At 42.3% G+C, this 25,821-nt stretch overlaps 1 long non-coding RNA gene across 1 annotated transcript in view; it reads right to left on the bottom strand.

The window, feature by feature from the left end:
• The window catches only part of LOC124789581, a 663,455-nt gene that overhangs the window by 320,328 nt on the left and 317,306 nt on the right, over positions 1-25,821 (bottom strand). The window contains exon 4 of the long non-coding RNA XR_007016138.1: positions 24,482-24,511. This is a non-coding gene — a long non-coding RNA (uncharacterized LOC124789581). The remainder of the gene's footprint in view (positions 1-24,481; positions 24,512-25,821) is intronic.

The raw sequence follows: 25,821 nt of genomic DNA, 5'->3' as shown, positions 1-25,821 counted from the left end.
GTTTGGGCCATTAAAGGATGCTATTCTTGGAAGACATTTTTAGGACGATGAGGAAATGATTCACACAGTGAAGCACTGACTCCGCCACCAGGATAAGGATTGGTACCGACAGAGCATACACGCCTTTGTTTCGCGCTGGAGGGCCATAGAACGGGATGGAGATCACGTGGAAAAATATTGTGTGTAGATAAAACACCATTCTTTCATCTGTGTGATTCTCATTATGTTCAATAAAGAATTGTTGAAGAAAAGAAATACGGTGCATTACTTTCCGGGCAACCCTCGTATTTTCTGTTGTCTGGAGTTATACTACTTTGTTTCTATTCATAACACTAAAAACTACTAAACTATTTCAATCGCAGTATTGTTTGTGTGAACAACAAATGGTGGTCAGGAACAGTCTGAAAAGCTTGAAAGGGTACTGCAGCGTAGGTTGTACTGAGAAATAATTGCTAAGAAAAAAATTCTATATGCTCGCCGCTTCCGAGTTAATTAGTCCGAAATTAGCCAAGCAGTCCGTCGGGCATGAAAATTCAAGCAGTCCACCATAATTTCAGTTGTTCTCGTAGCGTACATGATAACGAACAAGACTGTTCAGCCTTCAGCTCAGATTCTTACTGTGCACACATAAGCTGGCGCCAGCTCTCTGGGCGGCAAAGAGGTTGCGAGAAGATCGATAGATTTTTTATTTAGATATCGATCTACATGATTACGAACGAGACTGTTTAGCCTTAAGCTCATTTTCAGTCCTTACTGTGCAGGCATAAGCTGGCGCCAGCACTTCGGGTGGCAAAGAGGTTGGACACCGGATCAAGCGACAGTGGGCAAAGACAGACTCGCAAGAAACGCGCAGCCAACGCCCTCTCGATCGCCAGTATTAAGTTCGCCGCCGCGGACCGGAGGGCCCAGTCAGCCAGTCATCCAGTGAGTCAGCGAGATATGAGTCCCAGCCCAGTTGCAGTTAGCTCAGCCTCTGGCTCAGAGTCAGTCAGTGCGTAGCGACCAGAGTTGCGTTACAGCGGAACTTGCACTTCACCAGCAGTGAGGCTAACGTGGACTAGAATGGAAGAACTTGTAGCACAACACCTGGACTATCGCAAGTAACTTCTTGTTCTTATGAATAATGAACCCAGTTAATACATTGAAGTTTATGTTATAAAAGGAGGATACAAGCCACCAAACGACATCCTCTCCTTGCTCCCCATGGCACAAGCCAACAGTGACAACGAGACGACACAAAACTTACTACTGTCTCATGTCCAGTTTTTGTATCCCTCTCTTGATCGGTTTTAGCTAACCAAGCGAAGAACACGTTTGGCCACACTGTCTCTGGCGGGACGCTTGAATTTGCACGGGTGACGGCCTGACTGGCTAACTTCAATGCCAATTACCTCGGAAACGGCGCAATCTATCGAATTTTTTCTTGACAATTATTTCTTCGCACAACCTACCCTGCAACATCCTTACAATCTTTTCAGACTGTTTGTAACTACCCTCTATCTTAATGTTTCAGGTAAGGTGTTTCTCTCTATAACTTACAAAATAATAAGTAAAGCTATATTTATTTTGATACATACACGTAAGAAACGCTCTTCCTCCGGCGTCCTGAACGTGGTTGATTGATTTATTCTCCAGAGAGCTACAGTTTAGGGGTCGAGGCAACAAGCTGTACGCAGAGTGGCGCTACAATCTGGAACCGCGCGAACGCTACGGTCGCAGGTTCGAATCCTGCCTGGGGTATGGATATGTGTGATGTCCTTAAGCCGTCGGCACACGGACCGTGCTGTCGAACGTTAACGTTGAGCGTGCCAAGTTCACCGTGCTGCTGAACGCTCAGGAACGATGCGACTTGTGCGTACGGTACGTGGGCCCCAACGTGGTATACGCGATCGCAACGCACTCCAGCGGCAGTTGAGGGATGTTTCTAGTTCGTAAATCACACTGTTTACTCAACGGGCGGCCGTAAAATTACCACGTTAGCTCTATTAAAACGCTCATTTCCTCCATCGTCCATGAAAAGGAAAGTACCACGTCCAATCAATAAGGACACAGGCTTATAAAAGTTCCATTACAAACAGTGCGGTACAAATTTGGAATACTTCTCCGCATAAGATAAACATTGTTTCATCATTCCCACATTTTAGTAAAACCCCAAGGTCAGTCTTACTTGATCACTGTTCCTACGCAGTAGCAGAATCTTTGCAACATGTGAATTACGAAGCGTAAAAGAAAAAGGAGCGAAATATCTTTATACAAGTAGCGCAAGCTGTCCTGTAGATTAAGCCAATCGAAGAAAGTCATCCCTCAAAAAAGGTGAACTTATATTTACATAACATGAAATGTTATAGCATATGTTTATATTAAACTAGCAATACAGTATTAGAACCTAATAAAAACGCGAAAGTAAAAAAAATAAACTTTTGGAAGTGTTTAGACGCGAACCACCGCCCCCAACAAAAATTCATTACTGGACAAAGACGCTACTCATTACGATAAACCAACAACAAGCTCCTTGTACTTAATCATATTCTGTTACTCGTTGCTAAAAACGTTAATCGTAGATAATTATGTTACTAATTGAAATATAATTATAACAAATTGTACCAAGAACAATGCGTTTTGGGTGGATCTTCAGTGTGTCGCTGCCTTCAAACAGCCTACTCTCATAATATGCAAGTTACAATAATTCTTTTGCCACGAATATGATGCTTCTCATTATTTTATTGGAACGAATCACACAACTAACAACGGGCTTTCCAGTGATTCTCAATTTGCTGGTGCTCAGAAACGGCATGTATATACATATAGGCTTGAAATGAATGCCAATATGGCGCCTCACAACTCTGTGCTGAAGGGAAATAGCGTGCGTGTGACGTAGGCGGCGTTGTGCCATCTCATTGGTCAACGCCCAGGCGCACGCTCAGAATATCCTTACAATCTTTTCAGACTGTTAGTAATCACCATCTACACTTAATGTTTTAGGTAAGGTGTTTTTCTCTATAACTTACAAAATAATAAGTAAAGCTATATTTATTTTGATACACATACGTAAGGAACGCTCTTCCTGCGGTGTCCTGAACATGGTTGATGTTGTTATTCGCCAGAGAGCTTCAGTTTAGGGGTCGAGGCAACAAGCTGTACGTAGTCAAGTGAGGTGTTTCAACTAGTACCCATTTTCCTGGCTGCATAACTGAGTGCCACTTGTATACGACCTACGGGCGCAGTGAGAAGGCTCTCGCTCACCTGTGACTGGGTGCAAACACGTAGATGAGATGTTATACAGGAGGCGGGTGTTGGGGCGCGCTACCTGCTGGCTGCGACGGCGGCGACCCCGTGCGGCAGACCGCCGCGTGGGGAGGGCCGCCCCTGTCCCCAGGGTGGGACCCACCCTGCCGTGCCGTGCCGGGCCCGGGCAGCATAAACTGCCACACGCGACGGCCTCCAGGGGGCGCCACAGCGGCCGCAAGGTACTTTACTGCCCGACGCTGCTCGTGCGCCCGCCGGCTGAATATGCCGCCCGCCCAAGTAACCACTGGCCGCCGACGTTCGTTTGTTTCCCTACACCTGTCACCGGCTCTGTCAACACTTCACGGCAAGTGAACTCGCCCACCTTCCCTTTAACTGCCTCTTAACTTCTGGCAGTTGGGTGTTGCTTTAGTCTTCCGACCGAAGACAGGACTCACGGAGCTCTCCTCGCTCGCCTACCCAGTGCTATTCTCTTAATCTCTGCGTAACTACAATCCATATGAAACTGCTAATTGTAGACAAGCTCTTTACGTCTTCATCTCTAATACACCCAACCTCCGGACTGTTTCATATATTCCAATATCTGACTTCCTTTACGGCTCCCTCTACATAACATACATACTCCGCAAACCACGGTACGGTGCGTGGTGGAGGGTACATTCTATCACTACTCGTCATTTTCCTTCCTGATCCACTCGCAAAGAGAGCGAGGTAAAAACGACTACCAGTATTTCACTAACCTCCTTACACAAAATGTACGTTGGCTGCGGCACAATCGTTCTGCAGTAAGCTCCAAATACCGGTTCTCGAAATTTTCTCAATACGACAACATCATCACTTTCCCTCCAGGGATACGCATTTGAGTTCCCGAAATTTACCCGTAATAATTGCGTGCTGACTGAACCTACCGGTAACAAATTTAGCAGCCCGCTTTTGAACTGCTTCGTAGTCAGCCTTTCATCCGACCTGGTGCGGATTCCAAACGCTCGAGCAGTGCTCAAGAATAGGTCTCACTAGCATTCTATATGAGGTCTCCTTTAGAGGTGAACCACTCTTTTCTAAAATTCTCCCGAAAACCGAAGTCTACTATTCGCCTTAACTACTACAATCATTACATGCTTGTTGCACTTCATATCGCTTTTGCAACGCTACGCCTAGGAATTTAATCCACCTGTGTCAACCAGCTCACCACAATAATATATTCGAACATTACGGGATTCTTTTTCCTACTCATCCACATTAACTTACATTTTTCACACCAACCAAGTCATCGCGCATCCTCTTACGATCACTCGACTGCGACACTTTCCTGTACACCACAGCGTCATTAGCATAATAGCGGTCCAATCACACTTCCGTGGGCACTCCTGACGATACCGTTGTCTCGCCATCGAGGACAACGTACTCGGTTCCGTTACTTAAGAAGTCTTCGAGGCACTCACATGTCTGGGAACCTACTGCGTATGCTCGTACCTTCGTCAACAGTCTGCAGTGGGACACCGTGTCAAATTCTTTCCGGAAATCTAGGAATTTGGAATCTGCCCGTTGTCCTTCATCCGTGGTTCGCAGGATATTATGTGAGAAAGGGGCGAGTTAAATTTCGTACGTGCGTTGCTTTCTTAAACCATGCCGATTTGTGACGAGAAGTTTTCTCAGCTTAAGGAAATTTAGCATATTCGAACCGAGAATATGTTGAAGAATTCTGCAGCAGACCGATGATAGCAATATTGGTCTGTAATTTTGCGGATCCGTTCTTTTGCCCTTCTTTTTACAGGTGTCACCCGTACTCATTTTTCCAATCGTTTGGGCTTTGCTCTGGGGAAGAGATTAGCAACATATGCAAGGTAAGTAAGCGGTCAACGCGCGCTCTTTGTAAAACGGAACTGCGATTCCATGTCGTACCGTCCTACTGTTCGATCTTGTCAGTTTTTTGCATATATTATATTTATGACAGATTCTGCGCAGGACCTCATTTCTTATCCTACCAATCACTAATTTTCAGCATCCTTCTCGAACACCACATCTCACACGCCTCGATTCTGCTTTTTTCCCCCAAACTTCACAATTCATTTCCACAGAACTGTGCTCTACGCGCAGATTCTCAGAAATATCTTGCACAAAGTAAGGCCTATGTTGACACAAGCAAACTTCTTTTAAAGAGGAATGCCCTACTTGCACGTTCTGATCCAATTCTTACGTCCTCCCTGTTCCGTCCACTGTGCGTTCTTTCCCCTCCAAGGTAGCAGAATTCCTTCAGTACGTATAATACGTCCATGCACGTTTTGATGTAAGTTCATCACTAATTCCTCATTAATTTCGTGTTTCCTTGGCTTGCTCCCGATCCATATTCTGCGCTCATTAGACTATTCATGCCATTTAATCTTCCCTTTCACTATGTTTATGATGAATGTTTTCACAATCACTTTCTTATAGAGTACTCAGCCTGACAAATATAGCGTTAGTGATTTAAATACTCATCATACCTAAAGAGCGTCTGTAACCAATCCCAGTTAGAACATGACTGTGTGAGAGTCATTCCCCAGTCTTCTTCCTCCTCTTACTTTCACATGTGAAACTGAATTGGCAGCGGAGGTTACGATGAAACGATCTTCTTGGTCGATTGTATATGAGAAACAAATAGGATCGCCCAACACGTCCCCTCCTTTTTCTCTCCTATCCCGTGTTGTTCGAAGGAGCAAACGTTTACATACGACGGTTTTACAGTCGTACCGTCTGTATATGCCAACGTTGTCTATAATCTTCATTTATATTGTAAGTAGGCTGTTTAGGTTTTATATTGGTAACGCCACGTAGCGCTCTGTATGAAAATCACTGGCTGTGCTGTGTGCAGTCTGTGGCTGGTTTGCATTGTTGTTTGATATTATAGTGTTGTGCAATAGGCTGTTAACAGCGCGTAGCGTTGCGCAGTTGGAGGTGAGCCGCCAGCAGTGGTGGATGTGGGGAGAGAGATGGCGGAGTTTTGAGAGCGGATGATCTGGACGTGTGTCCATCAGAGACAGTAAATTTGTAAGACTGGATGTCATGAACTGATATATATTATGACTTTTGAACACTGTTAAGGTAAATACATTGTTTGTTCTCTATCAAAATCTTTCATTTGCTAACTATGCCTATCAGTAGTTAGTGCCTTCAGTAGTTGAATCTTTTATTTACCTGGCAGTAGTGGCGCTCGCTGTATTGCAGTAGTTCCAGTAACGAAGATTTTTGTGAGGTAAGTGATTTGTGAAAGGTATAGGTTAATGTAAGTCAGGGCCATTCTTTTGTAGGGATTATTGAAAGTCAGATTGCGTTGCACTAAAAATATTGTGTGTCAGTTTGAGCACACTCATTTATAATTTTTCTAAGGTGATGTTTCAATATTATTCACACCAAATGTCGTTTTCATTTATCACTAACACTACGTCTGCATGATTTTTTCACCTTCCTCAGATGTAGTCTCCATGATACTGAACATTCGAAAGGACGTCACATCCTTTTTGAAGCTGCTTAATTTTAGTCCGTTCGTGCTGCTTTAGGACGCTTGTTGAGTAATTATTTCTTACTTGCGTCGACCATTAGCGGATTAGTCTCGCTAAGACGTGTAAGCAGCCAGTTATTTGTGCCGTAAGAAAAAGCTGACTGTGAAACACGCCGTATACAAGTGACTTGGCTGGCCTCAGGCATTCAGCAAACGAATGCTCGCTCGGGCAGTAGGCGAGATATTTCTTCTATGCTAGCGCTGAATGGCGGGATTACGGCGGTAGAGCAGACGCGTAATATTTTGGACCGCTTTCACTTTGTGCCTAGTGCGCCGTGAGGACGGTTTCGCGAGTTCATTCCGGTAAAAGATCAGGAGCGGGCCAGGGCGCGGCGGACGCAGTCTTTTAAACGCATTCGCGAGCGCTGAAGAACAAAACGGCGAGCCGCCTGAGAGCCGCAGAAAGAGCGGGTCGCGAATGCCACAGTCGGCGTCCGCGTCTGCCAAAGCGGCGAGGGCGCAGGTCGGCCACGCCGCGCAGCTGATGAGATCCTCTCAGCAGCCGGCGGACGCGATGCGGCGCGCCCTGCCTTCTGTTCTGTTCTGTTCCGCTTCTCCTTGCTTCTCGCAACACTCTTCACCAGGGCCTTTCCTTCCTTCCTACCTCCCGACAGAGAGCAAATCCGCGCATTACACGCGCTCGTGGATCTCAGACCTCTCATGCAGCTCTGCATCCGTTTATGGTGGACGCCGCCGTCTGTGGACGGTACTCCTCGCTGTGACAGAAGGAATATTCGCTCGCCTCACTGGCCGTCAGAAGGCAGTTAACTGCTCACCAGCACGAGCGTGCTGGCTTTCCACTGTTCTCATCCACATATAGTAGTGTGTGTGTGTGTGTGTGTGTGTGTGTGTGTGAGAGAGAGAGAGCGCACTGCTAACGGGTCACGTTTACCTAAAATAACGTGAGCAAGGTGTATGGTATTTATTTACGATCTCGATAGCAATACCAAACTTCGTAATTGTTGGTTATCGTTATTTGCCAGCCATCTGCAGATCCAAGATTACATAACGAACCATTTTCTCCTTCCCTCCAAGGAGTAGGCTTACAATCTATTCCAATGAAACCATCTGTCCCTCGATCTCCCTTTCCTATTACTTTATAAATGATGATAAACTGGTATTCATTGGACAAATATATCATACTAGAACTGACATGTGATTACATTTTCACGCAGTTTGGGTGAATAGATCCTGAGAAATCAGTGTTCAGAACAACCACCTCTGGCCGTAATAATGGCCTTGATACGCCTGGGCATTGAGTCAAACAGACCTTGGATGGCGTGTACAGGTATAGCTGCCCATGCAGCTTCAACACGATACCACAGTTCAAGAGTAGTGACTGGCGTATTGTGACGAGCCAGTTGTTCGGCCACCACTGACCAGACGTTTTCAATTGGTGAGAGATCTGGAGAATGTGCTGGCCAGGGCAGCAGACGAACATTTTCTGTATCCAGAAAGGCCCGTACAGGACCTGCAACATGCGGTCGTGCATTATCCTGCTGAAATGTAGGGTTTCTCAGGGGTCGATTGAAGGGTAGAGCCACGGATCGTAACAAATCTGAAATGTAACGTCCACTGTTCAAAGTCCCGTCAATGCGAACAAGAGGTGACCGAGACGTGTAATTTGCCATTCGTGCACACAGGTTCGTCGTTGAGTACACCATCGCAGGTGCTCCTGTATGTGATGCAGCGTCAAGGGTAACGGCAGCCATGCTCTCCGAGCTGATAGTCCATGCTGCTGCAAACGTCGTCTAACTGTTGGTGCAGATGGTTGTTGTCTTGCAAACGTCCCCATCTGTTGACTCAGGGATCGAGATGTGGCTGCACGATCCGTTACAGCCATGCGGATAAGATGCCTGTCATCTCGACTGCTAGTGATACGAGGCCGTTGGGATCCAGCACGGCGTTCCGTATTACCCTCCTGAACCCACCGATTCCATATTCTGCTAACAGTCATTGGATGTTGACCAACGCGAGCAGCAATGTCGCGATACGATAAACCGCAATCGCGAAACGTGATGGTACGCATTTCTCCTCCTTACACGAGGCATCACAACAACGTTTCACCCGGCAACGCCGGTCAACTGCTGTTTGTGTATGAGAAATTGGTTGGTAACTTTACTCATGTCAGCACGTTGTAGGTGTCGCCACCGGCGCCAACCTTACGTGAATGCTCTGAAAAGCTAATCATTTGCATATCACAGCAACTTCTTCCTGTCTGTTAAATTTCGCGTCTGTAGCACGTCATCTTCGTGGTGTAGCAATTTTAATGGCCAGTAATGTACTTGTTTAACTAATATGTCTTTCCTTATTCTTTTGATATGTTGTCTCCATTTTATGCGCCTTTGCTCTGTTCTTTACGGTTTATACAGTATATATTAAGTTTTAATTCAGTTTTGACTGATAAACATTTTTATTCTATGTCTATCAGTCTATATTCCGACATAACTGTCGTAAAGAAGTGTGACTTAAAGTTAAATGTTTATTTGACACTACAATAGTGAACCCATAGTCACAGTAAATAAAATTTTTCTTTAAAAAAAGGGATTACATCACCGGTTTCAACGAACTCCGACGTCATTTTCAGATTTAAAACATCTGTTGGAGAATATGTAATGGGAATTGTGACCATACATCTGACAACAATTACGAAAAATAACGAGACCAGGCAAGCGAGGCAATGGTGGCACAACCAAGTCACTATAAGTTATGCCAATGCTTGCCCAACTGTTCATTCCGTGTCCTAATGTAGAACAGATAAAACCTACCCCAGGATAAAAAGATTCTTGCAATGTGTCCGGCTGTGACACAACGATCGGATCACTGACATAAATTCACAAGTCGTACGTGCATCAAGCACAGCAAACTTTCATATGGAATGAAGCACATAATGTCAGTACTACATCAGCGTACAGCGTGTTTTTGAGATTCTTTTTTCGGAGCATAGTAAAATTATGTACTGCATTCCATATGGAAGCTCGCTGTGCTTGATACACTACAACTTGTGAATTTATATCAGCCATCAGATGGTTGTGTCACAGCAGGACACGTTGCAAGAATCTTTGGCAATTTTTACCCTCGTGTAGATTTTATCTATTCTTCACTAGGACATGGCCATAACGCGTAGTGACTTGATTGTGCCACCACTGCCTCAGTTGCCTGGTCTCATTATTTTTCGTAATTGTTGCCCGATGTATGGTCACAATTCCCATGATATATTCTGCAACTGATGTTTTACATTTGAAAACAACGACGCAGTTCGTTGAAACCGATAATGTAACCCCATTATTTAAAGAAAAAATTTATGTACTGTTACTATGCCTTCTCTATTGTAGTGTCAAATAAACCGTATGTCTATCAATCAAAAATAAAATATGACAAGATGGTGGTTCGACTAGAGATGACATGATGATGATGAGGTCCCACACTCTTTGACAGAGCGTAGGGGACGATGCGGGATACGCGCACCCCGTTCTAGGCAAGGTCCTAGCGGAGGAGGTTTGCCATTGCCTTCCTCCGACCGTAATGGGGATGGATGATGATGATGATGATGATGATGATGATGATGATGATGATGAATTACGGAAATGAAACTGGTTTCAAAGTCACTCAGAAAAACAGAATCGACAAAATCCCAATAGTTGATAGAAGAATAGCTAGACTGTGCATAAATAAGAAATATCAAAATGATGGAAAATGACGGATAGTGCCCAGGGAAGTGCTGTACAGTGAACTGGAGCCCATTACATATACTATACGGAAAAGAGGATCTCTTTTCTGGTCACATTAAGAGGACAACGGAATCCAATTACCAAGAAAAATTATAGAGAAACTCTGGAACACAGAGCAACAATTAGGATGGATAAAGGTGATCAGCGAGCATATGAAAGTGCTACAATTAATACTAAACTATTTGCAAAACAAAAGAGAAAATTTAAAGAATCTGAAAAACATAAAAATAAGCTTTAAACCAAACATAGATATCGACACGCAGTAAAAGCGTATTTAAAGACAAGAAACGAAAAGATCAGAACCAATGAAAAGATACTGGGAAATTCGGAAAGAGAACCCACCGAAGCAGATGACCAGAAAATGATTGAAGTAAGTGTACCAATAAGGCCATAAAAGCCGAACAAGAAGAATATATTCCGTTCTTCTTTTACAATTGTATTTTACATTTGATAACTCTAACTCTCATTAAACATTTCGTTTCTATAGACTGTATTCGTCTTTTCCCTTTCTTAAAGTCAAACATTCCATGTGTTAGTACGGGGTGGTCATTACTTTATAAAATTTTAACTCTGGATCCTTTCTTGTCTTGCATTCTAGTGTTTTGTGTATTCTGCCGCATTTAAAACCTATTTAACTTAGGCTATTGGTGACAACGTTTTAATATCCATAGCTAATACCAACAAGCTAAGAGATGCAAAAGAAGCTAAAATATGTACACGTGTTTAAAATTTCTAAAATTTGTAAACTGACGAAATATTTTGTTGGCGCCCATCAACAAAGGGAGAATCACCATAATAAAATCAGAGAAATCAAGAGTTCACGTGGAACGACTTAAGTCTTAGTTTTTTGTGCGTGCTGTTAGAGTGGAACGGTAGAGAGGTAGCTTGAAGGTGGTTCGATGAATCCTCTGCTACGTACTTAATTGCGAATTGAAGAGCAATCATGTTATAGATGTTGATTAGTTTTAAGTAAAATATTTTTGCCTTTTTAAATAAAAATAACTGAAAATAATACATCTGTCAATTGTTTCGTGAAAAGATTTGTCTGAAAGTAACAAATAAAACAGATTAGAGAAACATTCTGAAGCACCTCATTTGCTGTACATGATTTCGAACATCATTCAAAGGCGCGTCAAATATTTCTGTAACATATTTTATTTCTTACTTTTAGACAAATCATTTCACAAAACATTTCACCGATTGGTCATTTTTTTAAATTTTCAAGTTTTGTTAACAAAGCATCATCGTTTTGACAGCTCATTTGACTTCCAAGCGTCTTCAGTCCTGGAAAAGTTCTAAATTTAGAACTCTATTCAATTCTCATAGTTAAATATCACACTTTTTATGCACAAGATAGCTAGGCGTTGAGAGATGAACTGCTTGACACTTCATTTACAGGGAAAGCAGATTTGTGGTGTCACCGCCAGACACCACACTTGCTAGGTGGTAGCCTTTAAATCGGCCGCGGTCCGTTAGTATACGTCGGACCCGCGTGTCGCCACCATCAGTGATTGCAGACCGGGCGCCGCCACACGGCAGGTCTAGAGAGATGTCCTAGCACTCGCCCCAGTTGTACAGCCGACTTTGCTAGCGATGGTTCACTGACAAATTACGTTCTCATTTGCCGAGACGATAGTTAGCATAGCCTTCAGCTACGTCATTTGCTACGACCTAGCAAGGCGCCATTATCATTTGCTATTTATCTTGTGATGCATGTACCGTCAGGCCGATGTTCACCAATTATGGATTAAAGTTAAGTATTCCAGAAGCTACGTACTTTTTTTACTAGACTCAACTCCTGTAACTGTTCCAGACCTCACGCCAGCCTGCCTCAGCTTAAACGCGTGCCTTTCGGCTATCTCATAGTGGCTTGGCTGTCTTGCCAAGTCACAACAAGATTCGCTCCTCAAATCACGAATTAAGTTTTTCTTAATCGTCCTGGCAACTTTCAAACAATTAAATATGTTTTTGCAAATCTTGGCTCTCAGAAAACAAGTACATGCTGGTTACACATTGCAGCGTCAAAAACCTGTTGCTCTGTTGAGTCGTCATAAGTAGCCCAACGAATAACTTCGAATGTTAGATTGTAAATGAATTTCATAAAAGATTAGAAAAATCAGCTACGATCTTCCAACTGCAATTAATCACAATGTTTATGTAGGCGAGCATGGTTGGTTGTTCTTTTCATTTCAGTAAGAAATAGCCGATATTTATGAAAATCATCTTGCTCCTTAAATTAGTCTTCGAGAAGCCTGAGTTCCTTCTAATCGTTTCAACTGTAGAGGATCCTCCCGTCGCAGGTTGAAAACAAGGATTACGGGAAGCTTACACTGCATTACTGATAAATACGGTTCTTCACCAATTCTAGTTACATTCCCTCCTACAACAAAACTCAGTCCGCTTTAAGCTATAGCAAAAGGTGATTTCTTGAAAACCACTCACTTCCCAAATAGAACCACTTACGATGATGAAAATCTGGAGTTCTCACTTCTAAAACGGAGACACTTGGCAAGAGAGAACACACGTGACTTGTTTACCACCATTTTTTCGTTGTGTAAGGCGACACGTCAGTAATGCGCAGCCACGTAGAGGGAACAAGACTGTCCGATGCTCGTGCACAGAATGGATCAGGAATCTTTCCCAAGTGAAAACTGATTTCCTTAGATTATTCTTTACATGCAGTGTTCACTCTAGGTCTGACATTGCGTCGTTCGACCGTCTACCGATATACACCATACCAAGCTGCTTTTTCCATTTAATTGGTAATTCAGGCGCAACAAATTCCTAGAATATTTAAAAAGAAGATTCAAAAATTTTTTAACAAATACTTAAATGAATCAAAAATATGATTAAATTTGTCATAATTCTTTATTTCGGCGAAACGAGTTTCACTTTACTTCGCTGCATCACCAGTAGTCTGTCATTGTCGCACCTAAGTCAAATGTATTCTCAAATTCACTGACGACAATTTTTTTGTTATTCCTAACATTGTGCTACCGTACTTTGCAATACGTATACAGTGAGTTATTTAGCCGTATTAAGCTCGTTAATTACGTACATCAACGCCGAAATTATACTTATTATTTCATTCGGGAATGTTTAGTAGTGCACCTTGACAGTCTCATGCACACTATTCTAACGTACTCCCCCATTGAGCTAAAACTATGGCAAAAATTACACAGCGAAGACTACGCCGAAGCTCAACATGTTTCGAACAGAGGTCTGCTGATTCTTTAGGGAACGCTACTCCCTAAAAAAAAAAGTGTTATTTTGCAAGACCCAGCCATTTGATCAGATATGATAATCAGACGAAAGTGGCTTTCCGCCGGCAGTATTTCAATGTCTACAACGCCGGTGACTTGATTTACTGCCAGTGTGTTTTTCCCGCCTGTCATTCGCGACTGCAAAACAACCGGAAAAAATAAGGCCTCTGTTAAATGAGTCACGTAAATGGGAGTCAAGCTTTGAACAAGATTTATTTGGTCCCGCAGTGAAGTTAAATTTAAAACGTTGCGCCAACAAGAACTGCTATTCACTGTTTAATGCCAAAGCGAACGATGTTTTAACAAATACGCTGCAGCCCGGGAAACGGACTATAGAATACATTATTCAGACCGGTAACACTGTGAATCAGAAAGTCGAATTTTAATTTTCAGCAGTTAAATTTGTCATGGCAGATGAAGAAAAGTGCTTGTTATTTACCCTCGTTTGCCTTAATACCGTCATGCATAATAGAAGACTGGATCGCTATTCACGTGAAATACGGAAGAAAGAGGGCTATTCACTGCCAGACAATGACTTACAGTCTCATCACTGTAAGTACGTGGGCACGAGGGCTACTGAACAGCGAAATAACTGACCAAATTGAGGTAACATTATTTTCATTGTGTTACTGAATATACGAATATCACAAATCGACATTTCACCAACTAACTGTAAGACCAAAATCAAGCTAACCTCCAGTGCACACTTGTCTACGGATAAGCCCTGCCCTCGAAAACGCCTCCAGAAGAATTCGAACGTTAAAACCCGCTAGCAACCGCTCTTAAAATTGACGAGTTTGTCGGTCTGTGAGGTCTTCGTGCGATGTCATTTGTAAATAATACAGCAGATCGCAGCACAGTTTGAAACTACTGCTCACAAAGAAACAAGAAAAACGGTATGCAGCGAATTTTTGGAACAGTACGAGAATGGTGGAGATGAATTTCTTGGAAGAATTGTGACAGGTGATGAAACATGGCTCCATCATTTTTCACCAGAGACGAAGAGGCAATCAATGGAGTGGCATTATGCAAATTCACCCAAGAAAAAAAAATTCAAAACCACACCTTCTGCTGGAAAAGTTATGGCTACGGTGTTTTTCGATTCCAAAGGACTCTTGCTTGTGGACGTCATGCCAAGTGAAACCACCATAAATTCTGATGCACATGTGACGACACTGAAGAAACTTCAAGCTCGACTGAGTCGTGTTCGACCACATCGGCAAAAGCAGGATGTTTTGCTGTTGCACGACAATCCACGGCCACATGTCAGTCAAAAAACCATGGAAGCAATCACAAAACTCGGATGGACACCAAACACCCGCCTTACAGTCCTGACCTGGCTCCATGTGACTATCATCACTGAAAGACTCTCTTCGTGGAACAAGGTTTGAAGATGATGACTCCCTTGTGCACGCTGCCAAACAGTGGCTCCAACAGGTTGGTCCAGAATTTTACCGTGCGGGCATACAGGCGCTGGTTCCAGGATGGCGTAAGGCAGTTGAGAGGGATGGAAATTATGTGGAGAAATGAAAATATTGTTCCTAAAGGATATATCTACACACTGTAAAACTTTCAAACATGTAGAATAAAAGATGGATTTAAAAAAAAATAGTGTGCATTTATTTTGGAGTGACCTTCGTATGATTAGCTTAAGGCACTGTATAATGAAAATGGTAAAGAATCACCTTCAAAATCCGCGCAATATCACTTTTGCCAAGATTCTCACAAATTTTAGAAATTTTAATGTGTACATTGGTTGTTTACTATCTGACTAGAGCACAGCATCTGTGTGGCGAATCCGCGTGAGCAGTTAGCGCTCGCCTACATCACTCGCAATGCACGCGGCTGGCGGTTTACTCACTATCGCGCAGCGCTCACTCGTGGAGTGACGAGCAACAGCCGCATGTCCTTGCCCGCCACGTGCGAAGAAAACGTGGACAGCCCACACAGCTTCGACACAACGGAGCGGCAATAATGGGCCCGGCCAACCGTTCAAATTCTTTTAGAATTAGAATTTATTTTTAGCTGACGATTTTACATGTTTTCTAAAGAGAAAGTGTGTGCTGTATAGCTGAAATTCACCAAGTGTTACCACAGTGTAACGAAAATTGAAGTGATAAACGAATACTGAATGTTACTGTAGATTACTGTTTCAGTTGTGGAACTGTATATTTCGTTAAAATAACAGCTGATGAATTAATGCTCGCTTTGAGTCAGTTGCTAAACTCACACTGACATTTAGACTTCTTTTGAACAGAAGAAATTAAAAAGGTTTACATTGAGAAGTGTGACAACAGACTATAAATATCAACTTCGTTTAGAATTAACAAGTACACTTCAATCCAGCTACACTGTATGCTTTTGTGAGTAAATTGAGCACATGAACTAGTAGGACTCATTACATTTGATAATATGAACAGAAAGGGAAAGTTCAGTGGTTAAAAGAGATTGGTTATTATTCGACTAGATTTCTGTCTGGATGGACAATTATTCAAATAAGTACATCTTTCAAACAAATTTGTTCGCCAATAAATATCTGCAAACTAATTAATGAATAACATATAATGTATTTTCTTTGTTTACTTCTTGTGCAGAATTAGTATTTGGTCCCCTGGCTCAGTCCAGTTTCTGTTTGATAAAACTTAATGGTTTGTCCAGAAATGTGCCTTTGTGGCCCAGTGGCTACGGTTGCCATACGTCGCGGATTTCGCGGACAGTCCGCGATTTTATGCTTGAAGACGGGTATCCTAGACGAAGAGGAAAATGTCCGCGAAAAAAGTGGCTAGTAAATTAAAAAAAAAATTACGCAAGTTTTGCCACTGGCCACCGATCAAGTGTTTCAAAACGCCTGCAAACTTGACGATAGCCGTTGAAACCTGTGCTGATATTCCGTGACACTTCAGAATCGCTCGGCTATTTTCAGAACACACTGTGGAAGCAGTGCAATAATCGATTCTTTGCGATTGTTTCAGTTTTCCGCTGTTGGTTTAATTTGTGTTCAGTGGTTTAATTAAAAAGTTATTAAATGTCAATTGCAATTAATTTTCTTCATCATTGACCACTCCTTTATAGACACCATTAATGCTTGGATTAATTTTCCTTGTTAATTATGGCTTCTTTGCTGACAGAATTACTATTTGAATTATGGTAATTATGAAGATTTGGCTGATGTACAGAAAGGTGAAAGGACATTGTGTGATACCAGGTTTCAACCACATCTTCATAATTACCACTGTAAAGTAATGATGAAGATTCAACTGAAATGCAAACCAATGGTCACTTGCACAACATATCGGTCCGTGTTTCAACCACATCTTTATAATCACCCAATTTTGTCCTTGATTTTAGTCCTCGGATTATGGTAACCCTACCAGTGGCCTAAGTTCCAAACAGCAAAACTTAGGAGGAGGAGGAGATTAGTGTTTAACGTCCCGTCGACAGCTAGGTCATTAGAGACGGAGCGCAAGCTCGGGCGAGGGTAGGATGGGGAAGGAAATCGGCCGTGCCCTTTCAAAGGAAACATCCCGGCATTTGCCTGAAGCGATTTAGGGAAATCACGGAAAACCTAAATCAGGATGGCCGGAGACGGGACTGAACCGTCGTCCTCCTGAATGCAAATGCAAAACTTAGGCTTAGGGTTCGATACCCGTTTGGTCCTACGATTTTCTCTGTTCTTCTCGTTTCCTTTATCTATAATAAGGACAATAATGCCTAGTCAGTTGCACTGTACGTCAGAGTACTTGCTGAAATGTAGATCCCCCTCTAACCGGCTTTACTGATCTGTTTCGAGATGGGAGGAAGTCAAGAGCACATCACCATGGCTAGTAAAGCACTGCTGTGTTGAAACCACCCTTCAAGTTGAATACAGCTTTAGCTGATTTACAGCGTAACAAATGAGCCAAAAAACTGCTTATAGCAGTTTGGGCTATAGCGTACCAGGCAGACGCAATGTTAAGCAGCCAATTTAGCCAGCCAGCTGACGGTCGATCGTGATCCATTAGCTGAGCGAGAAGGGCGTAGACTATGTTATACCTTTTCTCTCATGACAAACGTACTTAACTATTATTAAAAAACTATTTTTCCGTCGTTTTACTTGCTTTATACGCTGCGGTTTATAAGTTCACTTACATAAATGTTGGGGCAAACGAAAGAAACGGTGACTCATCTATTTTTATGTAGTTAATGTTAAATGAAAATCTCGTTGGTAAAAATTTACGAACATCAGACACCAACTCCACATCAAACACGGGAGTTCCGATGCCGTGCGTCATCATAGAAGACAAGGTACATGGTATATCCGAAAATTAAATCGTCTTTATGGAGGAAGGAATTTAACAAACAAAAAAAATGAACGTATGGAATTGCTGGCAGGGAGGCCCCATGCATGGGAGTTCGGCCACCGTATTGCAAGTCCTTACGCCACTTCGGCGACTTGTGGGTCAATAATGATGAATATGATGATGAAGGACACACAACACCCAGTCGAAACCGGGCCCCCTGTCTGATTGGCGGAAACGCTACCTCTACGCTACGGAGGCGGACTTTAACGAACAATAAAAGAACCTTTCAAGACCGACTGTCTCGGACTAGACGGTTTATAGAATGTACTGTTGGGACTCTGATAAATAAATGGTGAACGGAAAATTTTTTATCGCCCAATGGATGTTTGAGATGAATTTGCATGATAAACACATGCTGTGTTTTACAAAATAATGTGCCAGAAAGAGATGGCTAAACATTTGAATATATACTGTACCTCCCTCGAGAAATGGAAATTCTCCCAGGTCCCACAAGCCATCGAAAGTCATCCTGAACTTTGTTTCAGGATGCGTGCCTCCTTTAACTGTCTCGGCACCTGCCAATACGTCTCTCCCACCGAATATCGCGTAAGAAGTCCACCTAAGCAGCCAACGATGAGAATGCAGTCGACAAAAACTTATTCGTCAACACTTTCCTCAGATTGCTAACACTATCAGATATGTGTGTCTCCTTGATATATATAAGTAATTACGCAATTCGTGATTGCAGTGCTACAAAACGAGAGAATCAAGCAAAAACTCAGTGGTTCCTAACGATTAACATAACGAGACTGCTAACCTTAGTTCTCCAAAAACGTTTACGGAATGCTGCTGAACTTGCAGAGCATTCCAGAGAGTTTTATGATTAACAATGAGTGAGCTTGCTGTTAGAATATGGAATAGTTTTTCGACTCGATATCCATCTATGCAGTTATGTAGACCTCTGAGATTCAAAAAGTTCGGAAGAGACACTGGGCTCGAGTATATAAAGGAGTTAGTAATACTGCAGCACAATTGCAACCTGCTTATCATGAAAGTGTCAAAAGACGACTAGAAGACTTTATCAGTTTTCTATACCAAGTGCAATTATTGAAGGAAAGTCTTACCCACTATTTAAAAACAAGCAGTTCACCACTATTGCAGTCCATGACCAAGGGAGGCTTACAACAAACTTCAGACGTACAACAGCCAAATAAATGGGTCACGAGTTTCGAATGACATGATGATGTAAAAAGAAGATTTTACTTGGAATCTAATTTGAGAATTGAAGTTAAATTGATTATGGTGAGCTGAAAGTTATGCATCGAAGCCATAATTAAAGGCAAATTTAGGAGTGCACTGCTTGTGTTGAACATATTTTCTTTAGTGTCAGAACGGTAAACCTCCATAAATCAAATAAAGTTTCTGACGAGACAATTAAAAAAAGAAGACTTCTGAAAACTAATTTAAAATAAACTAAAAGTTCAGTCGTTTACTAAACGACAAAGAATTGGAGCTATACATGCTATTGGATTTTAAATTTACCTAGTATTCTTAACACTTCTGATTCACAGATGACAAATAAGTGTTTTTATTCTTGTAAGTGAGTAATGTTTCAAATAATATTTGTTATTCACGAATGATGAACAGTAATTTATATCAGTGTTCGTTGCTCGCCGTTCACATAAATTTCGCCCAAGCCTAGTACTAAGTGAAGAGCATCGTGCATGCGCACACTATAAATTCGCAACCTGTGTGCAAGTGAGTGCAGGAGCATGCAATCCGCGTGGTTGCAGGCGAGTCCTCACGCGTCTGTGCCAGCCGCGTGGCCAGCTGTACGTACGCTCACGCGGCTGTCATTAGCATCGGTTACATTCGGCAACTTCCGCCAACGTTCGTGAACGTATTCGCGCTCTCTGTCGCACACAACAGGCACGTGGGGGCCACGCGGTTGCAGGGCTCTAATTTGACTACGTTAACGTGCTGTCAAAGCTACAGCTTGGATTTCTAAATGGTCTAATACTGGAAAGGCTAGTTGCACATGTAATTAGCATCTACTTAATTCATTAGGAACTAAATTACCGCTACATTTCGTGATCTTTCAATGGCATTCGACCGTGTAAATCACACTATCCTTTTTAGCATATAAGAGTGTTATTATGTAACAGCTCACACTCTATCTAACAGAAAACAAAAAGTGTTAGTAGGAAGAGATTGTACGCAGTTATCTATTTATCTAAATGGGAACGAAATGTATGCAGTTTCGTAGAAGATGCTCATATGAGGGGCACTTACTTTTGTGTTTATTTATGACCTTTCATAAACTCTTACGGTGACTCACTTTAGTTCAGAAATGTGTCCGCACCATTTTCAACTAGTTCGCAGCAACTACAAAAATACGTTTAGCCATTAATAAATTTGAGTTTAAGAGCAGCCTAACCGATTTATTGGCAGGCAATGACTTTGTTGGCAGAAACAATGGATGTCTATATTGTTAATGATATTACATTTCGTGAATGCTACATAATACCTGATTGTGACACAGCTTCAACAGAGAAAGATAATACCTGTAAGTAACCTTTGTGAACCGTTTATGTTCTGACGATTGTAGAATACAGCCTACGAATTATCTTACTATGAACATTTAAATGTACACAGGATGAAGTTAGTACGTGCAGTTTTAAACGTTTGGAGTAAGCTTTTAATTAACATGTAAATGAAAAACCGTGTATGAAGTTTTTGGTCTTTTCCTCGTCTTTGAGAACCTTATTTTGGTGTGTGAAAGCACCATTAGCATTTAAGTTCCTTTGAAAATACATTTTTTTTCTTTTTGGCATATTCAGTATGTACTCACTGTGGGTGCATGGAATGTACAGTGCATATAATGCAGCCTAATCTGTCTTATAGTCTGATTTGCGTTAGCGATCTCGGATGCTGCTAATATCTTCTTTTGATTTAATGGAAATGAACTCCGAAAATTATTAAACAGAATGTCAATAGAAAGTGAGTAATTTGTATGTAAGTATACAATGTGCTTGGACAATTTTGTGACTAAGTATTAGCGAGATGTGAGCGAATGTTAGTTTGAAAAAAGCTCTCGTCAACAAGGCAGCATGGATAATGCACGGGACCCTTATACGAAACCACGCGTTTCCGGATGGTGGTAACGAGCAACGAGATAACGTGAGATAAAGCAAGTGGCAGCAAGCCAACAGGAAAAGCAGTCTGCGAGCGAGTGCCGTGGAGAGCTGCGGCAACGCTACAACCTCTCCGGTTACCAGGTAGGAAAAAGAGACATCTCTTTCACGGTCGCTTTACGCAGCAGAACTAACCTGTTTTCATTAACAAGAGATCGCTTTCTTGCTCCATTTGTCGTGATAGTATACAAGGTAACCTGACGCTTACGAAAACGCAGTGCCCCACGTGTTCCGCTGGGGAAATCCAAAGGCAACAAACGTATGACGTGTCAGGAAATTCGCATACAAGCAACTAAAAACACGTGACACAGTTCAAAGCCAGGCCTCTGAGTTTTATTTTACTTCCCCAGTTATTATTCGAGCCTTCGAGCCGTGAGCGAAGTTGCTGTTTTGTTCGCGTATCGCCATCTGGCTTTCGTCTCGGAATCTTCGGATGACGTTTTTGACATTTCGCTAGCACGAGTGGCTGGCATTCTCGAAGACTCGCCGTTCACAGCGGGCGAGGGGGCGACCAGGCCGTTCCTCGAGGGCTGTGCTTCCTGTTCGTGTGTAAAATCTGCTTGCTAACAACGGCCGTATAACAGGACATTGTCCTTCTGAGGCACTGCCACTTATCTTACCGCGAATTAGGTCTCCACTTTGCGAAGTATTTCACGCAAACTTTTCGTAATGTGCCCGTAGTACGCAGAATTGACAGACCTTCGGGAACCATTCTATGTCACTATTCCATAAGAGTAAAAACTAAAAAAATATCAGAATGGCCTTTGTTATTTTATTTTGAACATCTGGCTCGTTTATGTCTGCTAGTCACCACCTTTCTACACTCTATGCTCTACCTCTTCGTCTCAAGACCATACTCGTGTATCGAAGCACATGTCTGCATATCATACATGTTTTCATAAAGGCTAGCAATAAATCGTTGTCTCTTTAAGTAACCTGATTCAGTGCGGAGTACTACTGCGCAGCACAATAAGGATGTACCTCACAAGGGAAACTCCCATCAGATTTAGTGGTAAGATGGCCCTGTGGGTAATCGTCAAAAACTGAACACAGATCAAGCATGAAAACAGGAAAAAGGCGTACTGAGCTGTGTAAAAAAGAAGCAAAATCGAAACAGTGAACGGCCCAAGCTCAAGATGAGCAACAATGGGCGCAGTTGCATAGCGGCGGCGTCGTGGTTATGTGGTCGGCGTGTTGGATTGCGAAAGGTGAGATCCGAGTTCAACTCTCCGTCGTTCCCCCATTTTATTTATTTATTTTTTACACGAAATTATGAACCGTCCGGTTATGAATTCTCCGTCCGGTCACTGACGTGACTGCTCGCTGTATTCATATTTGTGTCTGTGTCGTGGTTTAACGTCCGTTTACAACAGCGAGGTGTAGAGAAGGAACCTCCACATGTAGGTACCTCCTATTTGTTCGCCTCAAGTATCACATGTTACGACTCTTGCGTTCCGTTTTGGAAGTTTTGACTTTAGAATTACTTTGTTGCAACATAATTCACACCCGCTTATTTGTTGTCATTTCTGTGAGAGGTGTATGCGGCACCTCAGCTGCTCTCACTATTCATCACATTTACTTGTGACCGTAATATCTTCTTACCAGACGACTCACACACTATTACCAATGTATAATATAACTACAGGAGGAGAACAGACACGTCACTTAGACGGGAAGTTGATAATTTTGTGAAAAAATTGGGGCAGAAGGGAGATTTGAACACAGATCCCCTGCTTCGCTGTCCAACACTGTGACCACACAGCCACGATGCTGTGGCTCTACACAATTGCTCGATGTAGCTAGCATACGTTGAGTTTTTCGCAGTTCAGTACCCTTCTTCCGCCGGCCGGTGTGGCCAAGCGGTCCTAGGCGCTTCAGACCGGAACCGCGCGAACGCTACGGTCGCAGGTTCGAATCCTGCCTCGGGCATGGATGTGTGTGATGTCCTTAGGTTAGTTAGGTTTAAGTAGTTCTAAGTTCTAGAGGACTGATGACCTCAGATGTTAAGTCCCATAGTGCTCAGAGCCATTTTTGAACCCTTCTTCCTGTTTTCTCTCTTGATCTGTGTTCAGTTTTTGACAGGCTATCCACTAAATCTGAGAGGGGTGCGATGTGGAGTTCGCTTTGTGAGTAACGAAAGAGCACACTTGTGACGTTATTCGAATAATTCTAGCTTCGCTCCCTTGACATACTAAGGATGTGGTGTAATAAAGAAAAGATGTGCTCAGGTTCGTTATCTGAATCAGGAAGCAATGGTAGCAACGATCTTCAGTGCTTTTTTGATCTGCAAGTTCGGTTTCCTGGGATTTAGGCTGTTTACATTGTTGGCACTGGATAGTTATACTACTGACATTCCCTAACATCTCGTAACTTCTGATTACCTAAATTACTGTCACCAATAGGTACAGGACGAATTTCTGTACATTTACTCTTCAAAAATGCTATCATATGAGTAAGTGTTATACATTGCGTGCAGCTCTGGAACATTACTGTCGTATTATTTTTTATTTCAATGTGTAACTAATAAACAGCCCACAACAAACTGTTGTTAACTCATTGGACTTGGTACTCCATTTTTTAGTGCTACAAACTGAATTTCTGAGGCTGTCCGTATTGCATCCTTTGATGGCTCACTGTGCAGAACGTGCCCGCGAGAATGAAACATCTACCTGCGAAAGAGTCTCCGACGCAGAATTCCGAGGTATCTTCGGGTGTTATAACGACGGTAGCTGTAGCACCTCGTGCCTGAGTCAGTAACAACAAGTATACCTTCAGGTTTTCTAAATCACTTTGGAAGAGTTGCAAACGTGCATATAAAAGATGTATAACACAACACACTATACAACCACAGGATTTTAAAAGCCCTGAAAATCAAAGAGACACCATCTCTGCATGTATATGGTATAAAATGTATGACGTCTTTTCTTGGAAACTCTCGTCCTGAAAAGGAATTACATGATGTAAATGACATATAAATCTGCACGAAGAACACTGTCACAGAGGTTTTCCTCGTAAATCCTACGTCATTACAATCAGTTAATTCGTAGACAGTAACTGTAACACTTCACGTACATCTCACTGTCTTCAGATACTACACACGGAAACGGTAACAGCTGAAACAAAACACACATTTGTTTAACTTAGACAAACATGGAAACATATTGACACATATGTATTGATACAATGTGAGACGCTTGGAAGATGTATCTGATACTGGATTTGTTCTTACCTCCAATTAGCTACCAACGCGCCGAGGTTCCTAAAACAAAAGAAAAAAACACTTTTAGTAAAGTGAATAGAAATCAAATAGATTTCTTTTTACAAATATTTATTTTTAAATAACATAATAAGTAGTACAATGTTTATTATATAAGAAATATCAGAAAAAAAGAGTACAGATTAAATAATAAAGACTTTTTCTCGAAAAAAGGTTTGTTTTACAGTTAGCAGAGTAGAATTTTCACATACGGCGGAAATGTGGATCTGTGTTGCTTCGTTGAATTATATTGTCATTCCATATTAACCAGTGACCAACTACTTTCCGTACAAGTATCGGTAGTGGCTGTCGTGTGGACTTCTTTCTGCCAGCTTACCGTCGCCCCACAGACGACACGAAACACTTGTTCGCTGCAGATGTGATTTGCTGCCATAGTTGATGAATACAAATAAAATAGTTTTCTGCGTCAGTCATTTGTTTATTTTGCCACTGCGCGTTTCGATGGTTTACACCATCATCTTCAAGTGGATACTTGTTTATTTACATAGCTGGTTTTGGTGAAGAGTACAGACTTCTTTTCAATATAGCAGACCAAGGGTAGTGTGGATTATGCTGCGTCTTTTGATAGTGATAAAAGCTTTATACAGAAAAGGTGTTTTTGAGGTTAAAGAAATGAATTTTTTTAAAAAATTGTTCAACTGGCTCTGAGCACTATGGGACTTAACATCTGAGGCCATCAGTCCCCTAGAACTTAGGACTATTTAAACCTAACTAACCTAAGGACATCACACACATCCATGCCCGAGGCTGGATTCGAACCTGCGACCGTAGCAGTCGAGCGGTTCCGGACTGAAGCGCCTAGACCGCTGGGCCCCTATGGTCGGCGAAATGAATTTCCGACAGTGGATTGTACTTACAGGGACGACAGAGTCGTAAAAATTCTGCATACTACTGCTTCTTGTATGTTCTCTCCACTGTACATTGTGTTTACATTGTCAATTTAAAGGTGTAAATGTTACAGATATGCTTACTTACATTAGATACAAAGATAACAGACTGAATGACTTCTACACAAATACGTTTACCTTTAAAAAAAATAAGAATGGCTGCAGCAGGATATGGGCATTTGTCTAAGTTAGTTCAAAATGGCTCTGAGCACTATGGGACTCAACTTCTGAGGTCATTAGTCCCCTAGAAATTATAACTAGTTAAACCTAACTAACCTAAGGACATCACACACATCTATGCCCGAGGCAGGATTCGAACCTGCGACCGTAGCGGTCTCGCGGTTCCAGACTGCAGCGCCTAGAACCGCACGGCCACTTCGGCCGGCCCTAAGTTAGTTAATACAT

This window comes from Schistocerca piceifrons, chromosome 3 (assembly GCF_021461385.2).
Source record: "Schistocerca piceifrons isolate TAMUIC-IGC-003096 chromosome 3, iqSchPice1.1, whole genome shotgun sequence".
Taxonomy (NCBI): domain Eukaryota; kingdom Metazoa; phylum Arthropoda; class Insecta; order Orthoptera; family Acrididae; genus Schistocerca; species Schistocerca piceifrons.
The sequence above is the reverse complement of the archived record's forward strand: the minus strand, read 5'-3'. Positions and strand labels throughout refer to the sequence as shown.